Raw genomic sequence first — 19,263 nt, 5'->3', positions numbered from 1 at the left:
TCACTCATCATATGACGACTTGGAAGTGTCTCTCTAATGGTGGTTAGGTGAGCCAACCAAAGTTGGGCTTAATCATTCGTTGGTTAGATACATCAAGTATGATCATGTTAATGGTTGGACCTAACTGGATCCTTACAGTGGAGGCCAAAGCCTACTGATTAGGTTTCTGGGGCAAAATTAAAATTACCAGAAATTATTTAGAGAAATAATTGATTATGAACCTACCCTTAGATATACATGGGTTGGCCAACCAAAGTTAGGCTTGTGTGCAGTCTAAGTGGATTCTAGTACCCACTAAGGAATTAGGGTAATTCCTCGAATTGGAGGTAGAAGCTACCAATTCGAATAAAATAATGGGAGAAACCTTTTGATTAAAGTCCAAATCTTTAGGTTTAATGAATCAATTACTAATTAGGTTATGGTTCTCCTTTGTGCAAATATGGTCACTTCCCTATCGCTCCGATCATTGTTGGACAATGATAGGTGGTTGGTGGGACCCAACTTCGGTAGCTGGTACCGAAAGTTGAAGATAGTCCTGGAGCATGAATTGATCCTATATATGATAATGGATCCTGCACCTGAGGAGCCAGCTGCCAATGCACGTGGAACAGTCAGAGACACTTACCAGAAGTGGCTCAGTGATCGGACCACAGTGCGCTGTATCATGCTGGCTGCCATGAGCGATGAGTTCAGTCACAGATTCGAGATGGCTCAACCAAAGGACATGCTTCAAGTGTTGGAGGATGCCTTTGGCACACCCGATGACGTAGAGAGGCACAAGACTAGTTATGCCATCTTCAACGCCAAAATGCGGGATGGTGCCTCTGTCACTGATCATGTATTGTACATGATCGAGCTGATGGAATGATTGAGCAAGCTCGGTTTTTTCTTGCATGAGCAGCTTGGGAAAGATGCAATACTGAACTCGCTGCCCAAGTCTTATCTCCCATTCCTCACTCATTATAGAATGACAAAGCCTGAAGAGAACTACCACGGGTTACTGGGGTTGCTTCAGAACTTTGAGAAGGATCACCAACTTCACAAGGAGTCGGTGAACTTAGTGGGAGGTTCATCTTTTGGTTCTCGACCTTTTAAGAAAGGGAAGAAGAACAAGAAGAAGAAAGTGAAGAAGGTGCATGTTCAGGCTGGGACATCAGTGCAGGGCCAGACCAGAAAGATCAAGCCCGATAAGAGTCTATTCTACTGGCAAGCATCCTAGATTAGATAGTGTGTCAAATATCTACTTATGGCATTGTAGGCTAGGTCATATAAACAAGAACAGAATAAATAGGTTGACTCAAGAGGAAATCTTCGAAGTCAATGATTGTGAATCACTTTCAACCTGTGAGTTCTGTCTTCTTGGTAAAATAACCAAGTCACCTTTTACTGAAAAAGGTGAGAGAGCTACTGAGCTCTTGGGCCTAATACATACTAATATATGCGGGCCCATGAGCACAAGTACTAGAAGTGGATATTTCTACTTCATAACTTTCACGGATGACCTATCTAGATATGGATATGTCTATCTAATGAAACGAAACATAAGTCAGATTCATTTGAAATGTTCAAACGATTCCGAAGTGAAGTAGAAAAATAAACTGGGAAGAATATTAAAACTCTTCGATCTGATCAAAGAGGAGAATACCTTTCTAGTGAGTTTCTCACATATCTAGGAGAAAATGAGATTCTCTTCCAATGGACTCCTCCAGGAAAACCACAGCATAATGGTGTGTCTGAAAGGAGGAATCAGACTCTGTTAGACATGGTCCGATCCATGATGGGTTTTGCTAGCTTGTCGATATCCTTCTGGGGATATGCACTCGAATCGGCCTGTTATCTGTTAAATAGGGTTCCAAGTAAGTCTGTAATTAAGACTCCATATGAGATATGGACAGGACGTAAGCCAGCACTTTCACACCTTAGGGTCTGGGGGCCTTAGGGTCTGGGGGTGCCCGGCCTATGTCAAACGATTAGTCACAGACAAACTTGGACCTAGGTCTGACAAATGCTCATTCATAGGGTACCCCAAAGAGACAAAAAGATATTTTTTCTACCATGCTGATGAACAAAAGGTGTTCGTCAGCCTTAAGGCAATTTTTTTAGAAAAAGAGTTTCTTGGTGAAGGAACCGTTGCCTCTAAGATTGAACTTGATGAAGTTCAACAGGTAGAAGGACCGACACCAATAGCTGAACCTGAGTCAGATATGATTAGATCAGATTCAGAGCCCAATGTACCTGCACCATTAAGGCAATCCGATAGAGTACCGTATCAGCCGGACAGATACTACGATTTCTTGGTCCGGGATGGTGATCCCATCGAGCTTGATGAGAATAATGAGGATCCGATCACCTATATGGATGCAATGCAAAGACCTGATTCTGAGAAATGGCTTGAAGCCATGAAATCCGAAATGGAGTCCATGAAGGTCAACGATGTATGGACATTGGTTGACCCACCTGAAGGGGTTAAACCCATTGGGTGTAAATGGATCTTCAAAAGGATGAGCGGCACAGACGGAAAGGTGGAGACCTATAAAGCCCGTCTGGTTGCCAAGGGGTATCGTCAATGTTATGGTATTGACTATGACGAGATATTTTTCCCTATGGCAATGCTCAAATCCATTCGGATAATGCTTGCAATAGCTGCCCATCTGGATTATGAGATCTGGTAGATAGATGTAAAGACAGCTTTCCTGAATGGAGAGCTGACCGAAGAGGTGTATATGATACAACTGAGGGGTTTACATCCACAGATGAGTCCAAGGTGTGCAAGCTTCAGAGATCCTTTTATGGATTGAAGTAAGCTTCTCGGAGTTGGAACATGCATTTTGATAAGGTGATCAAAACATATGGCTTCATTAAGAATGGAGAAAAGCCCTGCATCTATAAATAGGCAAATGATCCAGTTGTGGTATTCCTTGTCTTATACGTGGATGACATTCTCTTAATCGGAAATGACATCCCCGCACTACAGGGAATAAAAGTTTGGTTGTCATCACAGTTCTCCATGAAGGACTTGGGTGAAGCATCCTACATCCTAGGGATGAAGATCTATAAGGATAGATCTAAAAAGATGCTTGGGTTATCCCAGTCCATGTACATAGACACTGTGCTGAAGAGGTTCAGCATGGAGAATTTCAAGAAGGGCTATCTACCGATAGGCCATGAAATTTCTCTCTCTAAGAAGGATTATCCGACAACTCCTGAAGGATTATCATGTACGCCATGACATGTACAAGACTAGATGTGGCATACTTACTAGAAGTAGTGAGTAAATACCAATCTGATCCTGGAGAAAATCACTGGAAAGTGGTTAAAGCCATCTTTAAGTATTTGAGAAATACTAAGGGCCAATGGTTAGTTTATGGCAAGTCAGATCTGAAACTTGCGGGGTTCACAGACTCTAGCTTTCAATCTGACCATGATGACAGCAGGAGCGTGTCGGGTTATATCTTTACTCTGAATGGTGGAGCCATCTGCTGGAAGAGTTCCAAGCAGCATACTGTGGTGGACTCTGTTTGTGAAGTAGAGTACATCGTAGCATCGGATGCCGCGAAGGAAGCTGTGTGGCTGAGAAAATTCATCAATGAACTCGGAGTAGCACCCTCCCTCGATGGACCGGTCCTGCTCTACTGCGACAGCACTGGTGCCATAGCTCAGGCGAAAGAACCCAAAGAACATCAGCAAATGAAGCACATCTTGCACCGCTTCCACCTGGTCCGGGAGATCGTGGATCGAGGTGACGTTGACCTTCAGAAGATCGACAGAAAGGAGAACCTGACCGACCCCTTCACTAAAGCCCTGATGATAAAGGAGTTCGACAACCACAAGTCGAAGATGGATATTAGATACTGTGCCGAGTGGCTTTTGGATAAGTAGGAGTTGTTGGAAAATGTGTCCCAAAAAGCCAATCGTCAAGCTATTGACGGTTGAGCAACCAAGTATTGTAATTGATTTGTTAATAAATAAAATATATTTGGTATTTTTATCATAAGCTTTCATCTTCTAATGAACTCCGTTGTTATGATGAAGTTCATAGGACTATTTAGATTCGATAAAGAGAGGATTTATCGATTAGTCCTTAAAACTGTTCACGACCAAATAATAGGCTGTTAATAAGGATGACAGCTTCTATTGAGCTTAGGTCGCTGTAGGCCATATGGGTTGGTTGTCCTCTTAACCAAAGAGTGTGGAGACACTGGTATGGCATACAGGTGAGATGTACTGGTACATTATCATTGAACGTGACCAATTCCAGAGTATTCTGCTGTCGAGAATGTCTCTGATGGGATATAGGTATAAGTGTCCTTTAGACCTGAGATCGCCTCAGTGACTTGCAAGCAACTCACTGTGCTTTGGTACTGGACTAACTGAATTTCTAATTCAGAGACGGAAGGCTTCTGGGCACAGTCATGTACTTGCAAAGTCAGAGTGTGATCAAGATGGGATTGACTACTCCAAGAGTTGGAGAAGAATGAGTCGCTGTATTTCAATTTAGCAAAACCTTGGCCAGGGTAATCCATCAGATGGATTTGATATTTTGAAATACAATGTGGACAACCTGATCAGAGTTGACAGTTGAACTCTGAGGTGTCCTATGATCATTTTGGTCAAGGGGATGAATTATATCAAAACTATATCCGCATGGGTTCTAAGGATGTTGTTCTATACATTCGACCTATCCGATCGTCGGGTACCATTGCTAGATGGTCACTTCGATTGATACAGAAATTTATTTCTATACTACCAGCTTAGATTCGAACCTATGAGGTCACACACATTAGAGTTCATGATCCGATCGGATGGTTGATCAACGATTAAGAATCATTCTAGGGTTAAATGATCAATACGATTGACATTTAACCCAGTGCAAGTGTTGCAGGAGGATCGATTAGCAATTCGATTACTAATTGGCTTAATTTGATTAAGCCAATGGGCTGAGATTAAGGCTACTTAAATATAATTTAATTATATTTGGTTTGGGCTTGATTGGATCAAGTTCAATTGGTTTATTGGATAAGCCAAGTGCAAAGAAAGACTAGTCCTAGTTCAACTAGGACTTGGGTCAATCTAATTTCTAATTTTATTAAAAAATTAAATCAGATTTAAATCTAATTTAATCTGATTAAATTAAGTTCTTAATTGGGTTAAGACCTATTTTAATTGGGTTGATCTAATTTTAGTTTGATTTGGTTTGAGAAACCAAATTAAAACAAGTCATAAGATAGAATCCTAGTAAGACTAGGATTCCACCTTGTGCCACATAAGCCTTCCCCACGCCCTCTCTCTCATTCAACGCCAATCCCCTCTTATTTTGTGCAACAAAAGTCCTCTCCCAGGTCTCTCCCACGTTCATAAAAGGTTTCCTCTCTTCTTTCTTACATGGAAGGTGGTTTGGATCAAATCAAAGAGGAATAAGTTTGGATTTCGAATTCTATGAGATAGAGTTTTAGAAATCCAAAACTCTTTCAATTTTACACCAAATTTAACCAATTTTTTTTTGAAATTTTCATGGCTTTTAGGGTACACATTATGCACCTTTTTTTGGTGATCCATGCATGAAAATAAGGAGGAGGTGCTCAAGAGTTGGGTGCCCCTTATCTTGCCATGTTTGGATAAGCCTTGACTAAGTATTTGACCAAGACAAGGACTCTATCATATCTCTCTATATAAAATGTGTTTCTTCATGAAATTTTTGGAGAAGATAGAGATTTGAGAGATCTTTGGACCATCCAAAAATTAGAAAGAAATACCTTTGGATCATGGAGATATAATAGACACAAGATAGGATGTCTAGAGAGAGAAATGAGAAGAAGAAGAGGGTCTTCTTCTAGGGTTGTTTGTTTTCATATCTTTCCTCCCTCCATCTTGAGTTTTCTGAGAGCGTCTTAGATATGAAACTCCTCCTAATTTTCATCTTTGGAAGAGTCCAAATCAATAAGAAGAAGGCACCTGATCAACCATCAAAGAAGGATCAACGCAGTACTAGCATACTGTGCTGATTTTCTGAAGCAGGACTTATGATCGAGATTCGTGGGCTCACGTGGATGACTCCTAGAGGCCGGACACATGTGCGGCTTGCAACATCATCCTCAAGCCCAGATTAGCGAGGTTAGAACGTCTAACTTGCAAGGTAATAGATCTGATCTATTGTTTAATACATACATTAGATGTAGTATAGAAACATGTTGATATGATCAACATATAGTTTATGCTGTATATATATATATTTTAATTTCTGATTTAATGCTATGTAATAATCATGTAATAGGATCTTAGATCTAGGGTTTCTCTGATTTTAGAAAATAAATTTTGATTTATTTTAGTCTTCCGCTGTATGATCTTGAAAAAATTTCAAGATCTAACCCTGAAAACCTAGATCTGGTTCCTTCATAAGGTGCTTGAAGAAAAAGAAAGAGATCAGCCGTTGAAGTTGCTTGCAGACTAGCACCTCCAAGCCCCTAATCTGCGTCAGTCTTTGCATGAATTTTTTTGTAGAGGCTAGATGACTTCATGTGGTTGTGAGTAATCTGAGGAACACCCTTTCCAAGTGTTGGACTGGAGAAGATTAAAATTTAATTTGTTTGGTAATCATCTCTAACCTATTTTGATCATACCGTTAGATCTAGGATTTTAGCATCAATAAGATTGATGTATGTTTTTATTTTTAGATCTAAAGTATATCATATTTCATATTTACTTCATGGAATGGTAGTCTAGATTAGATCTTATGCATGTGATTTAGATTAAATAGTTTAATCTTATTCTTCCATTGTACAAAAATTTTGAAATTGCATGCATAGCAGTACCTACGTTTCCTTCAATTTCGTGGTTGATGGATCTATCCCAAAAATTAGTATCAGAGCCAGGTAGTACCACGAGTTGTAACAAAGATGATTAAGATGAAGAAGGGTAAAATCAAGGTGGATGCTTTCATGTGCAAGGTGGAGCTACCTAACATGGAAGATGCCAGAGGAAGCCTAGCGCAAGATGGAGCTCCAGGTGGAGGTGGATCAGGCCCAAGACTCAGGTTGGGATTGAGTGGCCTAGCTCGACTCCCATGTTGGCTGATTCATCAGTAGCAGGTGGTTGCCCTAGGGCATGGAGGTGGTATCATACAGAAAGCTCTCAAAGTTGAGATGGAGATGAATATCGAGTCGAGATGGATATTGTTGGAATCTAATGCCTTAAGATTCAAGCCATAAGAAGCTCAAAATGAGGTCTGGGATGATGAATAGAGTCCAACAAGATCAAGAACAGCCCAAACAGAGTTTCGATGAAGAAGTTATGCTTGAAGGAAGTCTGCACGAAGATCGAAGTAGCAGTGAGCCGATAAAGGCCGACGGCAGTGCAAGCTAGGCCCGATAGTCAGGCCAGTAGCATGTTGGGTGGTGCCCAGGCCCAGTCGGGTGACAGCATGGGCATGCATGATGGCCGGCCCAGGCCCAGCATAGGAGCGACAACACACGAGCCTAGCGTGCAGCTATCATCGCGGTCCATGGTGGACCGCGGTCCATAGGGACCTGCATGGACTGGGTGAGAATTTTCCTAGGGTTTCTTGTGGTCCATGATAGATCAAAGTGGTTTTGTGAGTGTTTTTCAAGTATTTTTGATACGATCGCGATGTTGTCATTAAGACACCATGATTATTAATCAAATTTTGACTTCGATAAAAATTAAAAACACATAGAAAGTAGTGAGTCGGGTCGAATCCACAGAGAAGGTAGGATTTTAATTTAAAATCTTTGATTTTGCAAAAATAAAATAAAATTTTGTAGAAAGCAATTTAAGTCAAAAATAAAAATTAAAAATATGAAAAAGAAATCGGGTACTAAGATCTACTAACTAGATTCTAGCATCTACTTGCAACAAAAATAAATAATAAAAATTTAAAAAGTATAAAATAAATTGATACTACGATCTACTAACTAGATCCTAGCATCTACTTGCAAAATGTAAAAGACAAAAATTTAAAGTATAAAAAAATAAATTTTATATTAATTAAAATTAAAATTCAAGTATCAAGAATTTTAAAAAAATAATAAAATAAAATAAAAATAAAATTATAACAAGAATCTGAAGTTGATCAGCCAAGCCTCGTCAGAAAGATGGTTGATGACATCTCTTTCTTCCGTCGTACTCCATAAAGCGAACCGACTTCTCTCCTTTTTTTTGGGGTTTCTAAAGCTATTTTTTTTATTTTTTTTCTCACTTTCTACTTAATTTTTCTACTCTTAAAGCTTATTTTCAGACTTTCTATTTATAGATAAATTTTTTATAATTTTTTGATAGAAAAAGGAGTCCTAAAACCCTTAAAAATCATATTAATCCTCTCAAAAATATTTTTGGCCGTCGGATGAAGCTTGGACCACCCAGATCTGCCCAAAAAATCATCGTTTTAATCCAAATCAAAGTTGAATCAAACCACAACTATCTGATCTGGGTTCGAATTGGTTCTGGGCCATCGGATCACGCAAGAGAGTCCTATTTAAAGTCGGCAACGAGTCCAAACCATCAGATCTGATGATGGATGCATTTTCGATCATCCATTCACAAAAATACCTTCCGTCCACTGTGAGCCATGCCTGTGGACCGTATGAAATTTCTAATGGACCGCACCCTGATTCCATGGACTGACCGACCGATCCACCATGCACCGGAGGTCTTTTTCAAGTTTGTTTTAAGGGTATTTTGACTCATTTTTCACTCTGATTTTTATTTGAAAAATAAAAAAAATTTTACGTTAAATTTTTCAAAATTTTTTCATCATTTTGATGCTTAAATTGCTCAGTTGAATTAACATCTATTATTCATAAATATTTTTTAATTTTATTTTTTTTAATTATTTATTTTTGTAAAAAAATTTAATTTATTAATAAAATTAAATTTTTAAGAAGATGTTAGCATCATAAATTATCAAAAATACCTACAATAAATATAAAAATATATCACTTATCAGTTTTGCACTATCAGACGGTGTGCGGCTAATTCCTGGCATGATGCAACGACTAGGATGCTTTTAGGAGAGATTGGATGGCTATGGATAGTTAGGAAGCATGATCTTGCATGATTTGGTAGGATCCTTGCACGATCGGGCGGCCATGAGCATGGGTGGCATAGATCGAACGATCGTGAAGGTACTAGGGCTTTCTAGAGAAGGAATTTAAGCCTTTTGGGCTATTCGGCTGTGTCGAAGAGCAAACCTATAGAGAGCCATAAAGCAGTGACAGAGGCTCTTGATCTCAGTAGGAGATCAAGAGGGATATCAGTAGGGATCTCGACAAGGGGCTCGGGAACACTATAGCAAGGCAGTGCAGAGGCTGAGGCAGGGAGCATGGAGTGCTACAGTAGCACATTCCTCATGGCGTGGGGTTGAGAGAGGCTCGAGGTACAGCAGTCAAGAGAGGTATCTCAAGAAAATAGTCAGGAGTGTCTTGAGTTCGGCCAAGTGGAGTGGCCATGATAGGTAGGGATAGGCTGGGAGCACCAGGGGCATCTCAAGGAGATTAGGAGTAGATCTCAGAGAGAGCCAGGGGTCTCAAGGAGCGCCACGAGCATCATATAGTCAGGAGTGTTCTAGAATGGTGGGGTCGCCTAGGGACAAGCTAAGGCATGATGTAGCGGCTCAGAGTCTCACAGGGTGTCTAAGGGTGTCAAAGACCCTGAACCGACAGATCTGTGAGGGAGCATTCTTGGGGTTATTGAGAACATTGTATGGGTGAGTGCTTCTGGGTTGTGATAGAGGTTTGAGAGTTGAGAGTATCTCCTTTATTTTTTGTTCTCTCTTATGAGTGGAGCATTGCATGTCCTGTGAATGTAGGCACTTGAGCCAAACCATGTATATGATTGTGTATGTTTGTCTTCTTCTATCTTTTTGCTTCAATAGGTGGTGCTAGATCTCCTAGGACGATCTTGGGTGGGTGATTCATGTTCCACAATGGACGGATTTATCCCAACACTTTTGAGGCTGACCTTTTGATGACAACGGCTTGTTGAAAAGTGAGGAGTCTTCCTTATGGGATGTTAGCTTTTTGCTTGATAGCCCGACCTTGCTCATATTTTTCTTTCGATGACTTCGGCCTTTTGATGACCTTTTGAGGTTGACCTTCTGATGACCTAGGCCTTGGGAGATTTTTACCTTAACTTGGTCTTCATCTCATCTTTGGGTTCAATTCTCACTGTGGCCTTGTTTAATCTTTGCCTTGACCCATGTGCTCAAGGACTTATTGTCCTACAAGAAGGAAATAGAATAGTGATTGGGATTTAGGAGCCTCTTACTATGAGAGTTAGGGTTCTATTTAAGAGCCCTTGGGTTCTGCTTGATTTCGTGTTATTTACCTTGGCTTGGACTTGAGTTTTGCCAAAGCTTAGCCTTATTTTTGTTTTGATTTTGCCTTGATCTTTGCTTTGAACTGGTTTGATTTTGACTTTGGATTGGCCTGGATCTATCTTCAGATCGGCCTGGATTTGGGCTTCGAATTGATCTGGATCTGATTTTGGATTGGCTTTAATATGGAATTTAGATCAGCTTGGATCTGACTTCAGATTAGATTTGATTCTTGACTTCAGGTGAGTTTTGATTTTGAAAGATAGCTCCTTTGTACCAACTTGGACGATATTCGCAGCAGACAGTGCAGCAGAAATTGCAGCAATAAAGAGTTGACCAAGACCCTTAGAAACATCGAAGAACATGTCCATTGAGAATTGCTTTGTGGTGGTGGTAGTGGATGATGATGGGAGAGATGTCCTCCTCATGGGTGCAAAAAGCCTGGTGGAGGGCACTCCAACCCTGCTCGCTGTGAAGGCTCCAGTTAGCTCCAGTGGTTAGGAGGATCTTAATGATGGTAGTGTCGTCGAGGTGAATAGTGAGGTGGAGAGGGGTCTTATTGTTGGAAATATTGGGTTTCGATCATGCAGTAGAATATGAATTTTTAAAAATTTTAATATGCATATCAAAAATTTTAACAATTAAAACTAGCCAATCGGAACTTAAACAATTGAATCACATTGTAGATATCGAACAAACGAAAACCAAGCATGTAAAGAGTTAGAAACTTTTACTTTCTAAAATAAGTAATATGATAAAATGGTAATCTCTACAAGACTCTAAAATAGAATTCTTCCAACTGTGATCCATATGAAAGATGATCAAGATCGTTTCCAACCGATACAGCACCGCAGCCTTTTCTTCATAAGTGTGCTATGGGTTTCCTTCTCGAAGAACAATAGCACCAACACCTGTTTGCCTTCAATTCTTCTACTAGGACCACACCAAGAGAGTTCTCTCCAGAAATCTCATAACCTAGGATTTGATTTTATACTCCAATATATGAAAAAATCAAATCCTAGAACAAACACACCATACTTACCTTTTTTCTCACCTCTCTTCTTTCTATTTTTTCCACTCAATTTTCTTATCTTTTTGCAATAATTTTTTTTTGACTTTTTTCTCTCTTATCACACACCTAAGAACCAATTTTTTAGGATTTTGACCCATGCAGGACGTCCCATATAAATATGGGATGCAGGAATGGTAGGGAGTCCCAAGGGGCACTAATTCTTGGTGCTCCACCTTCCTACATGAAGAATTAAATCTCTAATGAATTAATTGATATAGAAGAGCCTTCATACAGAAGTACTCCTCTTCTTTTATGCCCCATAAATTCTTTAAATTAATTTAGCATATGACAATTAAGAAATGAGTGGATAAACAGGAGGTGGTTAGGTGCCTTAATGTAGAAGGACTCTTCCTTCTATTAGGCACCAATAAATATGGGGCAGCAATAATTAAAAGGTGTGGACCTAGTGGTGTGGAGGACTCCTTTACCATCTAAAACACTTTCAAGATAAAAAAATAAATCAAATAAATTGGATCTAATTTAATTAATCAAAGGCAATAGGTTAAGACTAGATCAAATTCATTTGAACTAACCTAATTGAGAACTTAGGTTAATACAATGTGCTAGCATATCAAATTAACCCCTAGAATTTACATTAAACCCTAATCAAATTAGACCAAGATCAAATCTCAAAGTGTGTGATCCATTGAATTTCAAATCTAGTCAATAGTGGACTCAGACTCTTGACTTAACCCTAATCTGATTAGACTAGATCAGCCCAATTACATCAATTAACTAGGACTCTTTCTAATTAATTCTCGAATTAAACTCTTTTAATTCTTGTAAATCCATAAATCAAGATTGACATCTAGCAACGTATCATGACTACTCAAAAGAGATAAAATTTGAGAGAAATATCAAAAATATCCTTCAATGGTAAGTTATTGTGCAATTCAATCCTTTAGTCACCCAAATGAGCTATGGACATGAAATCATGTCAAGCCCAATTACTTATCTAAAAATATCTCAATCAGAAGGTGATGATTCAGTTGATGATATATTAGAAACTTCATTCTAATTATTATTTTGCTTTAGCCAAAGACTTTCAAAATCATCAACCTATGAGATCACATAGGATGTTCACTCTCCTTATTAGGAGTGACTGATCCTTTATTGACAACTCACAACCTCTACGCACATTTCACCTGTAGGATTTCAAGGTGGACATGCATAACAAAAGCATAACAAATTTCAAAAATTTAAATTAAAAAATTTTAAATATTTAAACCCTTAAACCAGTATCTTCTTGATGATTAACAATCATATAACATATATACATAATAAAATTTAAGCTATAGAAGAATACCTACAGTGTTTAATCCAAATTCCGATAGAACCTCCATCAGGCGCCCAAGTGTTCATCCTCCAACGATGATCAACATAGGACTATGATCAGGATATCAACTCTTTGAGATGATTCCTTCTCAAAATTCTCACTCTGAAAATTTTTTGGGCACCAGGACCTCAAGACCCTTTTCCTCTCCTCCAAGCCTTCCTATCCCTACCTTTCTTCTCTCTTTATCTTCCTTAATTCTCTTTCTACGCTCTTGTCCTAAAATTTGACTTATCCTTATAATTTTTAGACTTATCCTAACAAGAGAAGAAAGAGACTAATTGGATAATAGAGAGAGAATATTAGAAACAAAGAAAGAATTGAAAATCTGAATGAATCAAATCCCCCTGGCACACCTCCTTTAAATACTTAGCAATAGGTTGCCTTCAGAAATGATTCGTGCCCCCTCCACGTGCCATCTCGCACTCCAAAAAAATTTCTCACACCCCCAAATAATTTTTAATGCCCATCAAGAGCCTCATGACACATGGTAAGCTTCTAAAAAAAATTTGAGTGATGCTTCACGTAGAAGGACTCTTCAAAATATTTTTCTCGATGTTTCTCTGATGTGTTGCGTAGCTTCCCATGATGTAATTTTTCTCCACCACCCATCAGTGACTTTTGTCTATCCAATGGCCTAAAATTGAGGTGCTAACTTGCTGATGGCATAAAAAAAATTTGAAAATAATGAGGTGTGACACATAGATTAGAGTCCTTCACAAGTTGGACTCTTGGTTAAGCGCATGGATAGATTGGCAGAATTTCAAATTTCAACCAATTTTCTCGATTAAACCAGAAAGTGATTAATCCAAAGGACTCCTCAGTGCTCAAAATTAAGTCAAAAATCATTGAAATTTTTTTCTCATCATGGAACATTGGATAAACCTAAGGAAGGGGTGTCCCATCTCATAGGATGTGAAATCTATTTCTGCACATAAAGACTACATCCCACACACAAGAAAAATTCTTGATGCATGGGAACTAAGTTTCTTAGCTCTTAATTTTTGGTACATGTAGCCAAGGGCTAACCCAACTCAAATCCAAAATTAATTTGAATTAATTTGGCTTTAATTAACCCAATCTAAAATCAATTTCGAACCTGATTCGAAACAAAGAGCTAGTTTTTACAACATGTGCTAGCATATCTATTTTGCAAATATGATCTAATCCAATTAGACCCCTGATCAATTCTTTTTATATGCGACCCATTGGGTTCCATATCTAGTTAGCAGTAGATCTGAGTACAAGTCGATCTAATTTGATTAGAATTTAATCTAACCGATCTAGAACCAATCGAGCTAACCTAATTTCAGTAATTAGAACTTTTTCTAATTGACGATCGAATTAAACTCTTTAATTTGATCAAACCCACTAGACAAAATTGACATCTAGCAATATATCATATCTACCTAAAAGATATAAAATTTTGTAGAAATATCAAAAATACTCTTCAGTGGAAAGTTACCGTGCAATTCGATTTTGCGATCTTCCTGCACCCCGAATATGACTCTGGATATAGAATTATGTCAAATCCAATATCATACTCATATTTCTCTCAATCTTAAATGATGATTTGATTAATAAAATATTTAAAACTTTTTTAAATTTTTATTCTTCTTTGATCAAAGGCTTTCTATATCATCAATCTATCGGAGCAAGTTGGATGCGATCTTCTCTTACCAGGAGTGATCGATTCTATGTTGACCTATTCACAATGTCTATACACATTCCATCATATCCAGAACATCCTATACATGACTAAGTCATGAATGAGTATGAACCAAAATATGGATTCATGTATACAAGATTCTATGGTAGTCTTAGGTCAAAGGATTATATGCACAACTCCCACTATAAGAAAATATCTTTTGACAGATAAGTAGATTCTATAAGATGTTTCTTAAGTCAGATCAATTCAGTGAACTCATTCTCTAATGAGCATCCACTTTCTTGTATTAGAGTCTCACATAAGTGGCTTATGAGATCGACCACCCTCTCTAACAAGCATACATAGAAAGTGCTAGTTTATCTATAATATTGATCCCCTACTCAATGCTCCTATGACTAGGAATATTCTAAATCAGAATTTTTAGAATTTTAGATCTCATAGGTATGATCTCACCATAATCCTAAAATCATTCTCCTGATTTATGGAGTTCATCATAATCATTACTAAAGTAAGATGCAGCATATGATGAAAAGTATCTTTAATTTATAAAATATCAATTGCATGAGTCTGAAAGATTACAAGAAAAAACCCATCAAAGTACAAATTTTGATTGGCTTGTAGGGTATATTTTTTTCAATCTTTCACTTGCACTAAAGCCAATCATCCTTATATTTTATCCCCATATAATCGAGGTGGCGATCAAACTGCTACTGTGGTGGAGCCTTAGTGAACAAGTCTGCTATGTTGTTGTTTATTTCTACTCGTTCAGTGACAACATCTTGTCTTTCGATTATTTCATGAATGAGATGGAAGCATCTTAGAATATGCTAAGATTTATGATGAGACCTTGAAGCATCTTAGAATATGCTAAGATTTATGATGATACCTTGGTTCCTTTGCTTGAGCAACTGCTCTAGTATTATCACGATAAAGTGGTACTGGATTATCAATCTCAAGAACAATAGCCAATTTAGTGATGAACTTCTTCATCCAGATAGCTTCTTTGGTGGCTTCACTTGCAACTATATACACTATCTCAGTGGTTGAGTCAGCTATAATCTGTTGCTTAGAACTTTTTCAACTAACAGCTCCACTATTAAGAGTAAAGACATACCCTGATGTGGATTTGATATCATCAGGGTCTGATTGAAAACTAAAGTCAGAATAATCTTTTAGTTTTAGATCAGATCTTCCATATATCAAAAAAAATATCTTTAGTCCTTCTCAAGTACTTAAGAATATTTTTCACTGCTTTTCAATGATCCTCTCTTGAATCAGTCTAAAATCTACTAACTATGCCTAAGGCATAGGCAACATCAGGTCTAATACATAGCATAGCATACATGATCGACCCTACTGCTGAAGCATAGGGAATAGAACTCATTCTATTTCTCTTTTAGTGTTTTAGGAGACATCCTTTTAGAGAGATGTATGCCTTGACTCATGGGTAAGTAACTTCTTTTGCTCCCATCCATGCTAAACCTTTTTAGCACTAAGTTTATGTACCTGAATTGGGACAAGCCTAACACCCTCTTAGATCTATCCCTATAAATCTTTATACCTAGTATATAAGATGCTTCACCCAAATCCTTCATGAAAAACATACTTGATAGCCATATCTTGATCAATTATAACATTGAGACATCATTCTCAATGAGAAGTATGTCATTCACATATAAAACTAAGAAGACAATAGCACTCCCACTAGTTTTCTTGTATACACAAAGTTCATCCATATTTTTGATAAAGCCAAACTCTTTGACTATATCATCAAAGCAGATGTTCCAACTCCTCGAGGCCTGCTTTAATCCATAAATGGATTTCTTAAGCTTGCATACCTGATTTGCTCTCCCTTTTGAGACAAATCCATGTAAACCTCTTCCTCAAGATAACCATTAAGAAAAGCGGTCTTCACATTCATTTGCCAAATTTTAAAATCATGATATGCTGCTATTGCAAGCATAATCGTATAGATTTGAGCATGGCAACAGGTGAAAATATTTCATCATAAACTATATCCTATTTTTGCCTGAAATCTTTAGCCACCAATCTGGCTTTATAGGTTTCAACTTGGCCATCTATTCCAATCTTTTTCTTATAGACCTATATGCACCCAATAGGGGTCATACCCTCTGGTGCATCAACCAAAGTCCATACTTGGTTAGAGTACATAGAGTTTATTTTGGATTTTATAGTCTCTAACCATTTGTCTGAGTCTCTACTCATGATGGCTTCTGTATAGGTCAAAGGTTCATCATTCTCAATGATGTGGGCTTCATTATTCTCAATAACGAATCCATACCTTATAGGTGCATTCTGTACTCTATCCGACCTTCGGAGAGGAGGTGTATTTTATAGTTGTGCTTTATTAATAGATATTTTTGGTTAAGGATCATCTTGTGCTTGCATTTGTAGGTCTTGAACTTCTTTAAGTTAAATTTTCTTCTCACTGCCTTTTTCTAGGATAAACTCTTTTTTCATAAAAATAACATATTTACTAACAAATACCTTTTGTTCAGTAGGATGGTAAAAGAGGTATCCTATACTCTCTTTAGGATAATCTACAAATAAGTATTTATCTGTCCTAGCACTGAGCTTATGTCCAAAATTTCTTTTAACATAAGCTGGACAGCCCCATATCTAAAGATATTTAAAATTAGGCTTCTTTCCTCCCCATATCTCATATGGAGTGCTTGGCATAGATTTTGAAGGTACTCTGTTCAGGATATAGACAGCAGTTTCTAGGGCATATCTTCAAAAAAAAATAGGCAAATCTATAAGGCACATCATGGATCGCACCATATCAAATAAAGTGTGATTCTTCTTTTCTGCTATACTATTTAGCTATGGTGTATAGAGAGGGATCCACTCTGAGAGAATTTTATTTTTTTTAAGATGATCTAGAAACTCATTAGATAAGTATTCTCTTCTTTGATCAGATCAAAAAATTTTAATTTTTTTTTAATTTATTTTTCAATCATACTTTGATACTCTTTAAATTTGTCAAAAGCCTCATATTTGTGTTTTATAAGATACACATATCCAAACTTAGATAAATCATCAGTGAATATTATAAAATAAGAGTATCCTCTTCTAGCTTCTATTATCATAGGACCACATACATCTGTATGTACAAATCCTAATAACTCACTTGTCCTTTCTCTATGTCCACTAAATAGAGTCTTAGTCATTTTTTTCCATAAGATGATTCATAAGTACCTAATGATTCATAATCATAAGGGTCAAAAAACTCTTCTTTATATAACTTATTAATTCTTGTGTCACTTATATAACCAAATCGATAATGCCAAAGTAAAATATTATTCATCTCTTCTCTCTTTCATTTTTTGCTTTCATCAATATGAAAATATTATCATTAGATAGAATCAGAAGACCATTATTAATAATGCCATGACAAAAAATTTCATTAGAAAAAAAATTTGAGCAACTATTGCTCTTTCCATTTATTTTATAATCTCGTTGTAATAGCAACGGTACAAAAATAATATTTCTAATGAACTTAGTCATATAATAATAGTTTTCTAGCTCTAAAATTTTCTCAAAAGGTAACTTCAATATATATATCCCTACAGTCTTTGCTTGGATGGACTCTCCTCCAGCACCGTAGAGCTCAAAGTCACCCTTCTTCAGCACTCTAATATTCTGTAGCCCTTGTAATAACTTACAGATATGAGAACTGTAGGCAATATCCAATACCTAAGAGTCTAAATTAAAAGAACTTAATGACAAAATAATATGTATCTCGTACATACCTTTTGGTACATCACTTGCATCAGCCTTTATAGTTGCAAGATATAACTTGCAATTTTTTTTAGTATCCTATCTTGCTACAGTGAAAGCAGGTATCCTATCCGGAGACTTTCTTCTCCTTCTTTTTTATCTTGCCACCCTTAGGGTTCAGTGCTTTCTTTGAACTCCTAAAATCTGACTTGCTCTTAGAGATTTTATCCATAAGAAGAAGTGGAGCTTTTTCTTTCTTAATGTGGCTCGTAGCTGTCTTGAGCATATTCAACAGCTCAGACAAGGAGGTATTCAGTTTATTCATATGATAGTTCATGACAAACTGAGCGAAAAACTCAAGGAGAGATTGCAGAATCAAATTCTGACTTAATTCTCCATCCATCACAAAATCTAATTGATCCAATCTGGTGATCAGGTCAATGACCTTTAGGACATGGTCATGTACGAATGACCCCTCAATCATTCTAGCATAAAATAACTACTTAAATATCTCATATCTAGCAGTCCTACTCTGTTCTCCATACAACTCTTTAAGATTGAGGAGTATGGATTGAGTATCCATGCTCTCATGCTGTCTCTGTATTTCTTGCTCATAGAGGTTAGTATGATGCACTTGACAGTCAAATTGTCATTCTTCCACATCCTATATATGGATACCTCCTCCTCTATGGTGTCATCCCCAACCTCTTGTGGTTTGGAGACATCAAGAATATAGGAGAGCTTCTCCTGAATGAGTATGATTTTTAAATTTTTCAACCAATCCACATAATTGAGATAGATCAATTTGTTGAAATCTAAAATTTCTCGCAATAATAGTGAAGATGCCATTTGTAGAATTTAATCTACAATGAATAAAGAACATTACATAAGCATACAACTCATGTTGACTCACCCAATTAAATAAGGTCTTTAGATTTAATTATGCCTCTCACTATTTCATCGAATATCATAACCCTCTACTATGATGAACGAGATATATTACATATTTATCTTAGTGGGATTGAGATCCTAATTCCTCATAATAATCTTGTGTTAGCACAACAAACCCTTATGAGTTCATAGGTAGAAAACTCTTTCCAATTGCATCTCATGCAATTTCC

This window comes from Elaeis guineensis, chromosome 6 (assembly GCF_000442705.2).
Source record: "Elaeis guineensis isolate ETL-2024a chromosome 6, EG11, whole genome shotgun sequence".
Lineage (NCBI taxonomy): Eukaryota > Viridiplantae > Streptophyta > Magnoliopsida > Arecales > Arecaceae > Elaeis > Elaeis guineensis.
Note: the sequence above shows the minus strand (reverse complement) of the source record.